The sequence below is a fragment of the Rhinolophus sinicus genome, chromosome 5, assembly GCF_057876585.1.
Source record: "Rhinolophus sinicus isolate RSI-liver-muscle chromosome 5, RSI-T2T, whole genome shotgun sequence".
NCBI lineage: Eukaryota > Metazoa > Chordata > Mammalia > Chiroptera > Rhinolophidae > Rhinolophus > Rhinolophus sinicus.
Window position 1 is genome coordinate 12,112,801 of NC_142505.1, and position 14,821 is coordinate 12,127,621.

At 43.8% G+C, this 14,821-nt stretch overlaps 1 long non-coding RNA gene and 1 pseudogene across 1 annotated transcript in view; both read left to right on the top strand.

The window, feature by feature from the left end:
• The window catches only part of LOC148758219 (uncharacterized), a 108,853-nt gene that overhangs the window by 83,855 nt on the left and 10,177 nt on the right, over positions 1–14,821 (top strand). The gene's annotated exons all lie outside the window — the stretch shown is intronic.
• On the top strand, positions 8,366–9,073 carry LOC141567093 (vesicle-associated membrane protein 4 pseudogene; annotated as a pseudogene).

Sequence of the window (14,821 nt, forward strand, 5' to 3'; positions counted from 1 at the left end):
GAAATGCCTCTCCAGGAATCTGAAGCAGAGGCGGCTCTGGGCTGACCAGGCCTGAGGAAGGGAGGAATGTCTTGGTGAAAAGTGTAGGGGCATTTTGGATCTTTGCAAGGGCAATAGAAAGAGCAAGCGACACAGCCCATTTAAATAACAAAAAGGCCATTGCAGCAGTTGGGTCCAGAAAGGAAGACAGCAACCTTGCCAGGAATTTGGTGCAGGTGCCTAGAGGTGGTAGAAAAGCTGAAAGGGCGGGCAGGGAAGGGGGTTGGGGGGGGGATGCTGCTACCAAACCCAGGTCTGAAGACACAAAAGCAGGGCTGGTATTGTGAGCCTTACTGAAGAAGATGCAGCCACTGCCAGAGACATGGCTGAAACCAGAGAAAGGAGGGCAGAAACCTCCCCTCCTCCAGCCCTCCGGTCTCCTATATGTGTCTTCCATCAGCCAAATCTAAGCAGAAGTCACTAGGCAAGGAAGCCTAGGATTCTTAAGCTTGCACGGCTGGCACAGCAGAGCAGGGGAGGGCTCGAGGGCCAATGGTCAGCTATCCCGTGCAGAGTATGGCAGGGGAAAGTGGGGCCAAGCAAGGTTGGCTCAGTCAGATAGGACGCTGGACTGTCATGGAAGAACAATGGGACATACAGGTCTTGAAGCCAGGTGTGACTTTCCCCATCCCACATGCTGGACAAACAGCTCAGGAGCAGAGTTCTGACCTCCTAGCTCATGAGTTGTCACCTGGTGAGCCTGGGCCAGCTGCATCCACTCCTCATGAGGGCAGGCCCTTGGGTCACGGGGTATGGCTCTAGTCACTTAACACACGTTGTGAAAATACCAATGCTGGCAGCCTCTGGGAGCATGTGAGCTCTCTCTCTCTCTCTGTCTCTCTCTCTCTCTCTCTCTCTCTCTGTCTCTCTCTCTCTGTCTCTCTCTCTCTCTCTCTCTCTCTCTCTCTCTCTCTCTCTCTCTCTCTCTCTCTCTCTCTGAATCTGAGTTCCAGTGCTTCAAAGACACGGTGCCAGGGCAGACCTAATTTTAAGTGGTTAACCAAATTCTCATACCATGTAGGTGGGGAAGTCTAGTTACAGAAAGTCACCTTCACTTCCACCCCAAATTATTAAGCCTGACAACAGGATCTGTGTACAGAGCACTGTGTTGCAAAGATCAGTATATGGGAATCAGTGGAGTGGCTCCAGGAAGCAATCTAGAAAGTTCCACACAAGCCCTCCTTTAGTGTTCCTACCCAAGAATGTCTTATGAATCAAGGAAGGAGAGTTAAGTTCATGGCGTGTTAATTTAATGGCTTACCTGGGCTTTGACTAATTTTGTTCTTGTGACAGTGTGATAATTTTAGAAACTCCAAACTGGGAAGTGAAAAGTAATTCATTTCCATTCACTCTGTGTCAACAGAACAGAATTGCAGGGAACTGAGTGTCCCTTTAGGTGGGCAGGTAGATGGGGTTTCACAAACTTGCAGAGAGTCAGGGAGCTAATGTACTTAAAGATGTATAATTTGTTGGTGGCCGAACTGGAGACCTGAATCCAGGACTCCAGGCCAGGGGTTGTGCCAGTGACACAAGGAGAACAATTTGGGTAATAATGGAGCCGCCCACCCCCATGCCCCATTCTGTTCAGAGTTTCCTTTCCTTTTTAAATAGTTAGACAAGAATATTCCTGCTTCCTATGGACATGACACTGTTTTTGTTTCTGGAGCTCCAAGACTTTTAAGATCTGATCATTATTCAGAAGCTTACATGACTCAACCATTTTATCTGAGGATAACATGACAGTGCATTTCCTGGTGTGTAGGATAGTGCCTGGCACACAGCAAGAGCTCAAGCAGTGGGAGCTTCTTTCATGGTGGTGGTGCTTATCAGCGACTGTGCTGGATAGTCTCCATGTGCCCCTCCCAGCAGGCCGACCCTCATGGACTGCAGCAGGGATCTCCATCACCTGTTTTCTTTTTGGTGTGGCTAGGGCAGGCCCTGGCAGGAGACTGGAGGATGAGGGGCACCTGCGTGGGAGTGCTGCGTTCCTCTTCCAAAGGCCACAGCGTCTGTGCAGACTATGTACCCTCGCTTTCCTACCTCAGAACTGGAGGAGGCACCGGCTTCCACAGTTACTAGCCCCGCCCAGTTCCTTCACTGGACCCCAGGGTTACCTTCCTAACCCTGTCCACACCCTCAAAACTCATCCTTTCTGACACTCCTCCATGGCTCCATTTGAGGGTGCTCTCCTTTTCTTTTCTGGGCTCTGTTTAATCTAGTAATTGAGTAAACTACATCTCATGGTGAAAACCCAGTTTGAAAACTCTCAGGGTCTGTTGTAGGCGCTTTGCCCCATTGTGGTCTGGACACACCTGTGTCCTTGCTATTTCATCCTTTGAAGCTCTTCATCAGGCAGGTTATGGGAGAGGAAATTGGGGGAATCTGGACCGAGGAGGGTGATCAGACTTTTGACTTATGGCCTATGCATACAGATTTCTGGAATATGGCTGATGGAGAACATTTGGTCCCACTGTGGTCACAAGGATGCTCATATTCCAGTGCTGAGCTCATGAGTCCATGTACCTCTCTCCTGTGGCCAGAGAGTCTTAAGACCATTTGGTATGATTTCTGAGAAACTGAGTATTAAAGTCCAGTACCTAGAAAAGGGTTGGGCACTCAATATCTATTCATGGACTAATGAATGAATTCTGGATATATATACATCCCACTGTGGTTGGCATATGGAGTAGAGTCACAGAAAGCATAAGCTCCTTGAGTGCAAAAAGTGCCCCCATGTGTCTCCATATCTGTGAGTCCAGATATTATCTATAGAATGCAATTGCCTGATCTTTAGTAGATACTGGCAGAAGCATCCAATTGGGTCGCTGATTTTAAGTTGCCTTTTCTAAGGGAAGATGCCATATCTTCTTGAGGTTGGCAGTTCATTTCAAGCCTATGATTGTAGTTTCTGAATTGACTAAAAGAAAAAAGGACACAGGGATTCAAACTCTCTGCAGCAAACTCTACTCCCTCGCTGCTGAAGGACCTTGATCAGAAGCTGCCCACGGGCTGACCCATACTGAAATATGAGCCTTTGCCCTGCAGCATGTTTTGTATTGCTAATTGGATATGAGGGAACTATATAGAGAACAAGATTTGCCTTAGGTGAAAGCTCTTGGTTAAACTGACCTGGTAATGGTGAACCAGCGGCTTTCGGGAGCCAACCCTCTATGCCGGAAGCTGCTTTGTTTGTGTGTTTTGTGCCCTAAACTAGTGGAATTGCTGGTGAAGAAAGAAGAAAGCCCTGAACCCTTGAGCAAAAAGTAGATGTAGTCCAACCCTAGTCATTGACCTTTGGATTTTCAGATAAATACTCACAGGTATTACAAATTATCGTCATGATCACAATTCCTGCAGGATAAACTCCTAGGGTGTTACTATGGAGTATCTGAAACTCTCTCCCTGACTCCTGCCCCCCACCTCACCACCCAATTGAAGCAGTCATTTTTATGGATGCTTAGGAACTGGTCAACTGTACTACAGCTGAAGAAATTGGTAAACCTGGAGCCTTGGGAAAGCTGAGTCCTACACTCAGCCATTTTCTGTTTGCTAGAATTGGCAGAAGGACATCCATCAGGTTGGCAGTCACTGTGGCAAGCTAGATTGCAACTAGGGTCCTTTTGTGATAGCAGTTGTTTGTAATGTTCTAGACCTTCTTTATAGAAGGATGTTGTGTTAGTTGGGGTTTTCCAAAGAAATAGAACCAATAGTAGGATATATATGGGGTGTGACGTGGAGGGTAGGGGGAAAAGACAGAGCGGGAGAGAGAGAGAGAGAGAGAGAGAGAGAGAGAGAGAGAGAGAGAGAGAGAGAGAGAGAGAGAGGTTTTAAGAAATTATCTCACGTGGTCATGATTGTGGGGACCAGCACATCTGAAATTTGTAGGGCAGGCTGGAAATTCAGGCAAGAGTTGAGGTTGTGATCTTAGGTTCAAAGCGGGAAACAGGCAGAATTTCTATGTTGTGCAATCTTGAGGGGAATTCCTTGTTTCTCAGGCGACCTCATTCTTTGCTTGTAAGGCAGTCAACGAATTGGATGAGGCCCACCCACATAATGGAGGGCAATCTGCTCTACTCAACGTGTACTGATTGTTAATGCTAGCCACATCTATAAAGTACCTTCACAGCAATATCTAGACCGATGTTTGACCAAACAACTGGTCACCACTGACTAGCCAAGTTGACACATAACATTAACCACCACAGATGATGATATAGAGCACCTCAAACAGGTATACATTCTAACAGGTATTGTCTCCTTTGCAGAAAATAGCCATGCTGCAGAGAGATGACAGAAGGAGAGCTACATGAGAGAAAGAGGGCTGACATTGTACATTTCAGCATGATTCTAGTATTTGTGCCCTATTTTGTTTTATGTTATTCAAAATAAGAGCTCACTGGTGCCATTCATTGGATGAGTTTTCTCTTGTGCTGTGACTGGCAGTGCCCCTTGAAGCACTAGAGTTCCCTCCTTCATTTTGCTCTTGTTCTTCTCTCTCTCTCCTCCCAGAAAGGAATAGGACACAAGTTGGGCTGTGGGTTAAAAGGTCAAGAACAAGGATGTCCTTTCTTCTCTCCCATTCTTGATGGAAAGCAGGGACCCACTTTCTGTGCATATATATGTCATGAAGCTAAATAAATTACATTTTTTCTTCCCTGGGTTATCTTTAACTTTTCTACTTAGAATCAACATATGCAAAACCATTTAGGTTGGCTAGCAGTATTCTGCTAGGATCTAAATAAACCAACATTACCATTTCTAACATTTTAAATAAAGCGATGAGACTCTAAATAAAGTCCTGTCACGTTGGCCAACGTATAACATCCATGTGTGTAAATCTGGGGGTCACTTACTTTATTTTTTTGGTGCTTCAAGCAATGCTATTTCATAAAATGTAATTCACATTAATATTTTACGGATTTATATTCACTTTTTTATATTCACAATAAAATAAAGGCCTTCATTCGATAATGTCAACAAAAACAGATAATAGATATACATACATTAACTAATTTGAGTAGATTATTAGAGTTTTTGTTTTATAAGATAATATTATTTAAACATTAAAGTTTAAAGTATTCAATTATGTTATAGCCAAATGCCATCATTTTTTAAATGACGACCTTCCCTGCCTTTTCTTACATTGTATAATCTTATGTAAACAAATAACCTGAATTGAAATTAAAAATTTAAACTCTGCCGATCACTAACCTATGAAGTCATGACAGTTATTTATGAAACAGTAATATCAACCTTCTAAAGCTAGGCATTCTTTTTTGTTTTTAAATAAAATTTACTTTAAAATCTAACATAAATACAGAAAAATGCACAAATCTTATGTTTAATTCAGTGAAGGTAGCTTTATATTTTAATATTTAATGTTAAATAATTTCCAGGTTGCAAATTATTCTAGTCTATCTTTCTAAAGCACCAGTACAGTTAGTCTACATTTTGCTTATTCAAAAATATAGGGTGATGTTTCTCATAAATTGCTTTATTATTTGTTACCTGTGTGTCTTGAATTTTAGTGGCTGGGAGTTAGAAAGTACGAGCCACAAAAGTATGAGCACATGACTCTCAGGGTGGTCAGCGGGAACAGGGGTACCTAGGGCTTTGATGATTCTAGTCCTAAAATCAGTCCCGGGACAATTGGTTGCCCTAGTAGGGTGACCAGATATGGCCTGGTCTGACCATTGCATTTCCATGCTGTACCACCTCCTCACCTCCACTCCTCTGGCCCTTTTCTTTTAGCAACAAAATGAATTAATTCTGTAATTGGACACAGAAGTGTGGGTGTTGAGGGTAAGGAGAGGCAAGAATTAGCCTGGGAGGGTACCTGACAGAGATTTCCAAAGTGGGATCTCAGTGCAAATGTAAAATCCTGTTTCCATGGTAAAGCCATTTACATTGCTTTCATGCTGTGGGTCCTTCTTTCCCCCTTATTGGGTTTGGCAATATTTTTCTGCCCCTCAGCCAGCACCTCTGTTGTGTGCTGACCTTGAGGGGATCCTTATGGAGAGTCGAATACGTTTGGCCTTACAGCTCTCAGGTCTCAATGGCTAAGCCTGTACCTGATTATCTCTTGTTCTTCCAAACGGACACACTTCATAGAGAGAGGTCCTGCAAGAATTTTTATTTCCTGGAACACGAAAGAGATGGATGGGAGAATTTTTGTGGGTGGAGTGGGTAGAAATACTTACATTTTACTAAAACATATTTAAATAAAGAGAAGAATAAAGAGAAAACTTACCCCACAGCACCTGCCTACACAGAAAGAAAGGAAATAGAGATGAGAAGGTGGAGAGTAGACTGAGAAGTCAGGCTCTAAAGCAATTTGCTTCATCTGAACTTCCTGCTGGTCAAAGTCCTTTTCAGGACACTGTCCCTAAAACCTTCGTGAGCTTTGTGCCTTGGGAGCAGGTACTGTGGCTATGAAATCTGCCTTCACTACTTTCTGGCTGTTTGAACTGGGGCAAAATGCTTAGGAACCATGGACCTCAGATTCCTCACAGAGGAAGTGGAAATAAAAATACATATCTTGAGAAGTTGGCCTGAGGATGAAATTAGATAACGTGTATAAAGGTTTTAGCCAAGGGATGGTAAATAATAAATGCTAAACAAATTCAAGACTACCCTGTCTTCTGACATTAACTTAATTTCCTAATTCTGAAAACAAGGCATTTACTCATTCATAATCCATTTATTCAACAAATATTTATGATGCTGAACTGGGGCCTGAGTATAAGCCAATCATAAGCTAAGTGGTGAGCAAACCTGATGGGTCCTTGTCTTCATGGAGTCCAGTAGGAGATAACAGACATTAACAAAGCTACACACAAAGACATTTTTAGTTACATGAGTGTGAGAAAGAAAAAGAATATGGCCCCATGAGAGACCATAATGGGCAGACATGAATTTGTATGGGGAGGAGGTCTGGAAAGTCTCTCTGAAGAAGATAGATTTAAGCTGAAACTGAAGGAATTGTTAGAGATATTCCAGCAAAATCAAAAGCGTGGGAGGGAGAAGGAGGAAGAGAATTTTGGAGTCAATTAGGCTCTGAAACAGGAAGAGCTTGCTGTGCTCAAGGAATTAAAAAGAGGATGTCATGGCTGGCTTGCTTTCAGGGAGTTAGAGAGTGGGATCCAGTGAAAAAGGAAGAGTGGCCACCAAGCATGAGAGGTATGTTGGTGGCCTCAAATAAAATAGAAAAAGCAGGTCAGATTATACATGGCTTTGTGTGCGCATGTTGTAGAGATAACCAACTCCCACCAAAAATCATGCTGTCCCTTCTAGACTATAGAGCTGTTCCTGGGAAATGGCTGTCCTGTCAGGATACCATTATTCCCACCCCCAGTGGCCATATGACTACTTGCCAACAAATCAAAATGATATGTATCATTTCTAGGCCAAGACTATTACGAAGCAGATCTACCCCCTCCTTACATTCTCTTTCCCATCCTTCCAGTTAGAAACAGATGTCTATGAAGCCCTCCAAAATGGCGGAGTTGCAAGATAGAAGGAACTTTTGTTCCTAGATCCTGGAGGATAGAATGATTAGAGTCACTCAACTTGCACTGCTACTGAGAAGTAACCTTCTACTGTGTTTCAAATATATACTATTTTGTTATAGCAGCTAGCATTACTCTAACTTATGTATCATGCTAGGGAGTTTTTATTTTATTCTGAAAAAGATTTTTGTTTTTTACAGGACTTTATTGGGGGAACAGTGTGTACTTCTAGGACTTTTTTTTTTTTTCTTTCCCAAGTCAAGTTGTTGTCCTTTCAGTCTTAGTTGTGAAGGGTGCAGCTCAGCTCCAGGTCCAGTTGTCATTGCTAGTTGCAGGGGGCTCAGCCCACCATCTCTAGCGGGACTCGAGGAATTGAACTGGCAACCTTGTGGTTGAGAGCCCACTGGCCCATGTGGGAATCAAACCAGCAGCCTTCAGAGTTAGAATCATGGAGCTCTAACAACCTGAGCCACCTGGCCGGCCCCTGAAAATTTTTATTATGAGTTTTACTTTGCTATAAGTGTAGTGGGACATCACTGAAGGATTTTAAGCAAGGAAATGGCATGACCTGATTTTCACTATAAAATGATTACTCTGGCTGAACAAATAGTTGGGACACCTAGAATTCTATAGTAAACAAGGCAAAAGATGAAGATGGCTAAAAATAGTGGTAGCCTCAGCCCAGCTGCGGGGTGGGCGCCCACTGGCTTAACTTTCCACCTTCTTCCTCTGCTTTCTGCTCCCTGCCCACACCACCCACTGCTCCCCGCTCCCCCAGAGCTGGAGAGCTCCCCAGGAGCCTCAGGTGGTGAGTACTTATTCTGCTGGGATGTACAAGAGTAAAAAATATGCCTCTCAAGTTCAAGCGCTACTTAAGTGATAATGTCACTGGTTCTGTGAAAAGTGAAAGGAGAAATCTCTTGGAAGAGGATTCAGATGAAGCAGCAGACTTTTTTTCTAAGGGGACCACCTGGGCCGGGATTTGGACCTAGAAATGATAAAATTAAGCATGTTCGGAATCAGGTGGATGAAGTTATTGATGTCATGAAAGAAATTATTACAAAAGTAACTGAGAGAGGGCAGAGACTCGATGAACTACAGGACAAGTCAGAAAGCTTATCGGATAATGCTTTTAGCAACAGATCCAAACAACTTCGAAGGCAAATGTGGTGGCATGGACGCAAAATAAAAGCCATCATGGCTTTGGTTGCTGCTATTCTTTTGTTGGCGATTATCATTCTTATAGTTGTGAAATACTGTACTTGATTTGATGACAGATATCGTCATTAAACAAAATCTGGGATAGGAATAAAAGATTGCTGCATAATTTAAATGAAACCCATGTATATAACTTTCAAAACTTCTTTTTCAAGAAGCTAAGAGGCATGTATCACTTCAAATTGGAGCATTGAGAATGCCCATTATTTTCTTCCCTTCTAGCAAAATGTGCTTTTAATAATTATGTTTAAGGCAAAGACAACCAGCCTCTATTTTGCGATATTCCAAGGATCTAATTTGAAACTAGATACTTGCCAGTTCATTATTTGTGTCTATAGTTAAACACTAATAACGATATTTCATACTGTTATTTTAATGGCATCAGGACTTGCATTCTTGCAGTAAGTTGGGGGTGAGAAGCCCATGTAGAGCACCAGATCATTATGCTAAAAGAGATGCAGAACCATTCCATCAGTATTTGCAAGATTCTTCTCACATTGCAATTGCTTTGCAAGCAATTTCCACATGTTTATGGGTGTAACAAAAGCTAAGTGTTGTAAATATTGCTGCCTTCAGCTATAACTAAAAACATTCCAGTAAACCTATTTTTGATTGTATAAGGGAATGTATAGTAATTTTTTGGCATTTGAATCATGGAAATGGGAAATGTAAACACTGTGAAAAGCATAGTATGGCACCATAAAACTGGAGATAATACAATTATTGGAGGACGTCGTTGGAGTTTTTGAAAATGACCAACGTCGAGCCACAAGTCATGGTCCAGACTCTTTTCAGTTAGCCTCCAATAAGAAGGGACCAGTCCTAATGTGAGTAAATGAAATCCGCACGTAACTCATTCCCTAATTTTATTTTCACAATAGCTTTCCCCCTCTAACTTCAACTAACCCTTGAAGTGCAAAAAGTAGCAAAATCATCTGCTTAGAATTAGCTATTTTTGCATTCCCTTATCATCCCCCTGGGAGATGTTTGTTGTACAATCAAGTGTCAAATTAGCCAACAGTAATGAGTGTAAAGAGTCAGGCTCCTGGGTAATCATCAGTCAGTCACTAACCAAATGCTAGAATCACCATTAATCTCAGTCTGTTTCCAGAACAATAAAATACGTTGTTAACTTAAAAAGAAAATAGTGGTAGCAGTCCAGAGAGAGGTTTTGGTGTCTGTGATCAGTAGGACTTGATGAAGGTGGGTGCGAGAGAAAGATATTGACTATAACCCTCATGTTCTGGAAGCATCTGGCTGCCACATGGTGAACTCTGAGAAGAGTCCTGACGGGGGTAGGGGGCAGTGAGGGTCAAAATGAGCAGTGCAAAAGCAGGGGCACGTCTGTGGCACCCCACGTCTTGTTTCTGTTACGGTGCTGTGGAGCTAATCTTTGGGGATCCGGCAGTCACAATGCAGATGGAGTCTTTGGTCTACTGAGCTTGGGGCATCCTTTCCATACTAAGTAGCAAGCCCATCATGCAATTCACTCATTTGTTCATTCATTCATTCATTCAACTAGGCACTGGCTTAGGGAATTGGAGGTTAGCACACGTCCTGCTCTTGAGGACTTCACAGTCCTCGGGCTCTGCATCTTTAAATGTTTTTATAAATCTGTTACGATGGAATCAGTAGGAAGAACTAGGTGCCCAGAGGAACTGACAATTAATGAAAATATTGTTTCTGACACGGAGAGGGTGGTGTGAGGGACAAGGGTGGAATGGAGCAGGTTGAGGAGCAGAAAGGGCCAGAAAGGGTTGTTCCCTTTAAAAATGCACAGTGTTTCCTCCTACACAACTTTCTGGGATGCTTAAAATGTGGGAAGGAGAAATCAAGCCCCGATGCTTACGGGACCACCCCAAGGTGTCACAACTAGAACAGCCATTTGACGCAAGGTCCATTTGCTTGTCACTGCACACCACCATGACACCTCCCTGGAGCGGGGAAAGTGATGTTTATAAATGAGTTCAGGGGAAAATGGTTGAATGTGGGGATTAAGGAGAGGCTGCAGCTGCGGAAGGGCAGAGTGAGGCCTCTTCACCTCGACAGGTGCTCAGGGCTGCCTGGCCATCTACACTGCATGAGGTCCCAGTGGCTGGAACTGGTTTGGCTGGGTTCCTAGTATCGAGCCAGAGGGTGACTGCAGGCTGTGGAGCCTGAGGGCCAAATTTTGTCCAGGCAGAGGGTGTTGGGCTGGAAATGAGGACATGCTGACAAAGTCAGAAGATGGGCAAGCAACAGACCAATGTTGTGTGTGGGAGGCAGGACATGGTTCACAGACCTCAGGGCCTGAGTGGATGTATTATTAGGGGCCGGTTTAGATCCAGTCAGAAATGCATCATTTCTTCAGAGCCCAGAGAGCCTAGATAACCCTACAATGCGTATGCGCTTATGTACATGCATGTGTGAGTGTGTGCCCATAAGCATATGTGCCTGCTCATGCATGTACACTGTGCGTGCTCAGGGTGTGTACCATGCTGGTGTGGGGTCCAGGATGCGTAGAATGGGAGCGGGGGACTACTGGGAACAGAAAGCCGACTTACTGGAAAGCTGGAAGTGTTGGCTGGGAAAGCACTTGCTTCTGCCCACACTGACTCTCTCTGCATCACTAAGTCTTTCAGTTTTGTTCCCAAGACTCATCACACCCAGTTCTCTCTTACACTATTCTTCCTTATAAGTAAGGAGGTCTACTGAAGACTTGGGGATGCTTCCAGCTCTCCCCAAGATAGAAAGGGCCCCTGAAGCCTTTGCTAGGAAGAATCAGTGGCAAAAACGGGCTCTGCTAATATCAAATACTTGGATTCTCTCTGTGAAAGGGGATCTGTTAAATGCAATCATGCTTTAATGTTTCCACCTCTGTGAGACTTTCATGAATATATTTGTATGCTCATAAAATCAGGAAAGCTCTGCTTAGATGTTGGGTGCCTTGATTTTCAGATTGGAAAAGGTGGTCTCTGTCTCAGCCCATAATGAAAATGGATTCCCTGAGGATTATATTCAACTCAGCACCAAAGTGCCTATGACGTGCCAAGCACTTTAAAAATACTCTTTTACTCTAATAACCACCCCAAGAGATAGTGTTATTACCATCCCCATTTTGCAGATGAGGCCCACCGATGCTCAATGATCTCAGCTAACTTGCCCAAGATCACATAACCAGGCAGCTGTCCTTGCAGGATTTGAATCCAGGCTGTTGGGCTCCAGAGCCCCTGCTCTAAACTGTGTATTCCTTCTTCCATAGGCAGGAAAGGTCTCTGCTCTGCCGTGATACATTGAATGGTTACCAGACTGCCTCCTGCACTAAATGGGGACCTCGAAGGCAGGAGCTGTTTCTTGCTTCTCCTCATTCCTCCAGGGGAAGGCACAGGGGCTGGCACATGAGAGGAGCCTACTAAGTCTCGTTACATGTTTGCTGTTGGAACTGGGAAGGTTTGCCACGGCAATCCGGTCCATTCTCCCACCCCTGCCATCATCATTTGGGATTCTGCACACAGCAACCTTTCCCCTTCCTCCTCGCCCCCATGATGACGTCCCCTCATAGTCTAATCCGTTCTAAATAAGCTCCACTGGCAGCCCAAGTCCTGTGTACAATCATGAGCATCCGTCACTGCTGTGCAGAGCCAGCAGGAAATGTGCCCACAGTACTGAACGATAAATAGTTCTGACTCTCAGCCACCCTTTATCTGGGCCTGGCACCAGAGCAGGCTGTGCGCGCTTGTTACCTCCACAACACAACTCCCTGCAGTTTCAGCACTGATTTGTCAAGTGAGCCTCTGCCAGTGTCACTGTGTTCCTTTCATTCCAGGGGCACAACAGGTAAAATCCATTCGTGAGGCAGAACGGTGGATTAAATTTACAGATTCGGATGTAGACACTTTCCTGAATGGGGAAGAAACATTCCAGGTGGTTGGGTATCCTCCAGAATAGCCTGATCAGAATGAAAGAAAGAAAGGCCTTTTCTACTTCACCAGTACCCTTGGAAGGGAAGGAAGTTTCACCAAGTCCTAACCACATTATCAAAATGACGGATCGAGACCCAACAGAACAACTGACTAAAGGAGGGAAAAGGGTAACATTTCCTGAGCTTCTGCTGCCTGGCAGATTTTTACATATGTTCCTTTAAAAGTCACAGTTATTTTACAGTGACTATTTCGAGGTACACTCAGGAGGACACTGAGATTCAGAGGTCATGAGACTTGCCCCAGGTCACATGGCTAGTGGGTCACAGAACGTGAATTTAACCCAAGGTCTGTGTGACCCCAAAGTTCCCAGTGTTCCCAGTATACGGTGCTGCCTGAGACCTTCACTGAGCTGCTTTCAAAGAATGATTTCCTACATTGCTGCAATAGATGTCTCTAACCTTTAAAAACCCCACAAGCATAAGAAGGACATTCTTCTATTTTGAGCACTTAACATCTGTTCTGATATTTATATGGTAAACAGCATAGTGATATATGTATTTTTGAAATATCATATTTTTGAAAACCTCTTCTGACCTAACTCAACAAAAATAAACGATACCAAGTAAAGGTGAAGAAAGGCAAATGTTAAAAACCGTTCCATTCTGTGTTTCAGAATTTTTCTTTCTGACCAAAGCTAACAAGCAACTTCATCAAACAAGGAGCCAGCGTTAACTATTAACTCGGGGGTGAAAAGTCAGTGGTAAGCACATTCTTTGTGCTACCCTGCCCACACTCCAGCAAATATTAACACATACAGGCAGGGATACTTTTCTGTAACAATACAAGTGTGTGGCGCACACTTGAAAAACACCAGCGATGAAGGCATTGTCCAATGCTAGTCCCTTCTGTTATAGAGGTCACCTGGCCAGTTAGAACTGGGAGCCCAAGGGAGAGAGGTCCCTGACGTTCCCACCCTTGTGTCATGGTTGGATAGTTGCATCCTGGTTGGACAGAATTGTAGTACGTGGCATGACTGCTTCCATGTACAAAACAGTGAAGAGGTCATCATTCTCTTAGATCCAACACAGTATCTGAAACAAAAATCAAACTCTCACAGCCCCACTCTGACCTTTTGCCTCCAGTGGTATGGTCCGGGGGCCAGTGAGTGGATGACAGTTAATGCCATTACTTTGTAGGCTTGAGTTTGCAGATTGGTTTTCTAGAAGCAGCGTGGTGTCGTAGAAAAAGCATGGAACTGGCATCAGACTGAGCTGAATCCACAACCTAGCTCTTTCAGTGGGCAGCTGCCTCTCCTTCTGGACCTCAACTTTCCCATTGACGAAGTGAAAATAATGAGATATTCATATAATAAACCCTATACAGAAAGAGTTGAACACTGTTTCACTCCCCCACACCTATCCCCCCCACACACACACACACCAAATTCATGTTCACTCAGACCTCAAAAGGTAACCTTATTAGGAAATAAGGTCTTTGAAGATGCAATTAGTTAGCAATAAGGATGAGCTCATACTGGATTAAGGTGAACCCCAAATCCAATCGCTGATAGTCTTATGAGAAGAGGAGAGGACACAGACCGATAAGCAAAGAAGACCATGTGAAGACAGAAGCAGAGATTGGAGCTCTGCCGCCACAAGCAAAAGAATGCCAGGAGCTACCAGAAGCTGGAAGAGTCAAGGAAGAATTCTCCCCTATAGTCTTTGGAAGGAGTGCGGCCCTGCCAACACCTTGATTTGAACTTTTGGCCCTAGAACTGTGAGAGAATAAAATTCTATTGTTTTTAACCACCAAGCTGCCGGTGATTTGTTATGGCAGCCCAAGGAAATTCATACACTGTGCAAAGGTCTCAACAGGGTGTCTAGGACATAGAAAATAATTGATATATGCCACCAATAATTATTAGTCACACATCATAATGTTCAACCAGCAATCAGGTATTCTGCAGTAGGTGCCAGGAGTGTCACGGTCCCAAAGTCTAAATGACCAAAACTAGAATCATTGGTTTGAGTAATTGAGAATCTGCATGTTTTTCTATTCTTTTTTCCACCCAATCCCCTCCCCGTTACACAAAAAACAGAAATAAATTTTTGTTTGAACAACTAAAATTAACCATACAATCTGACACTACATTTC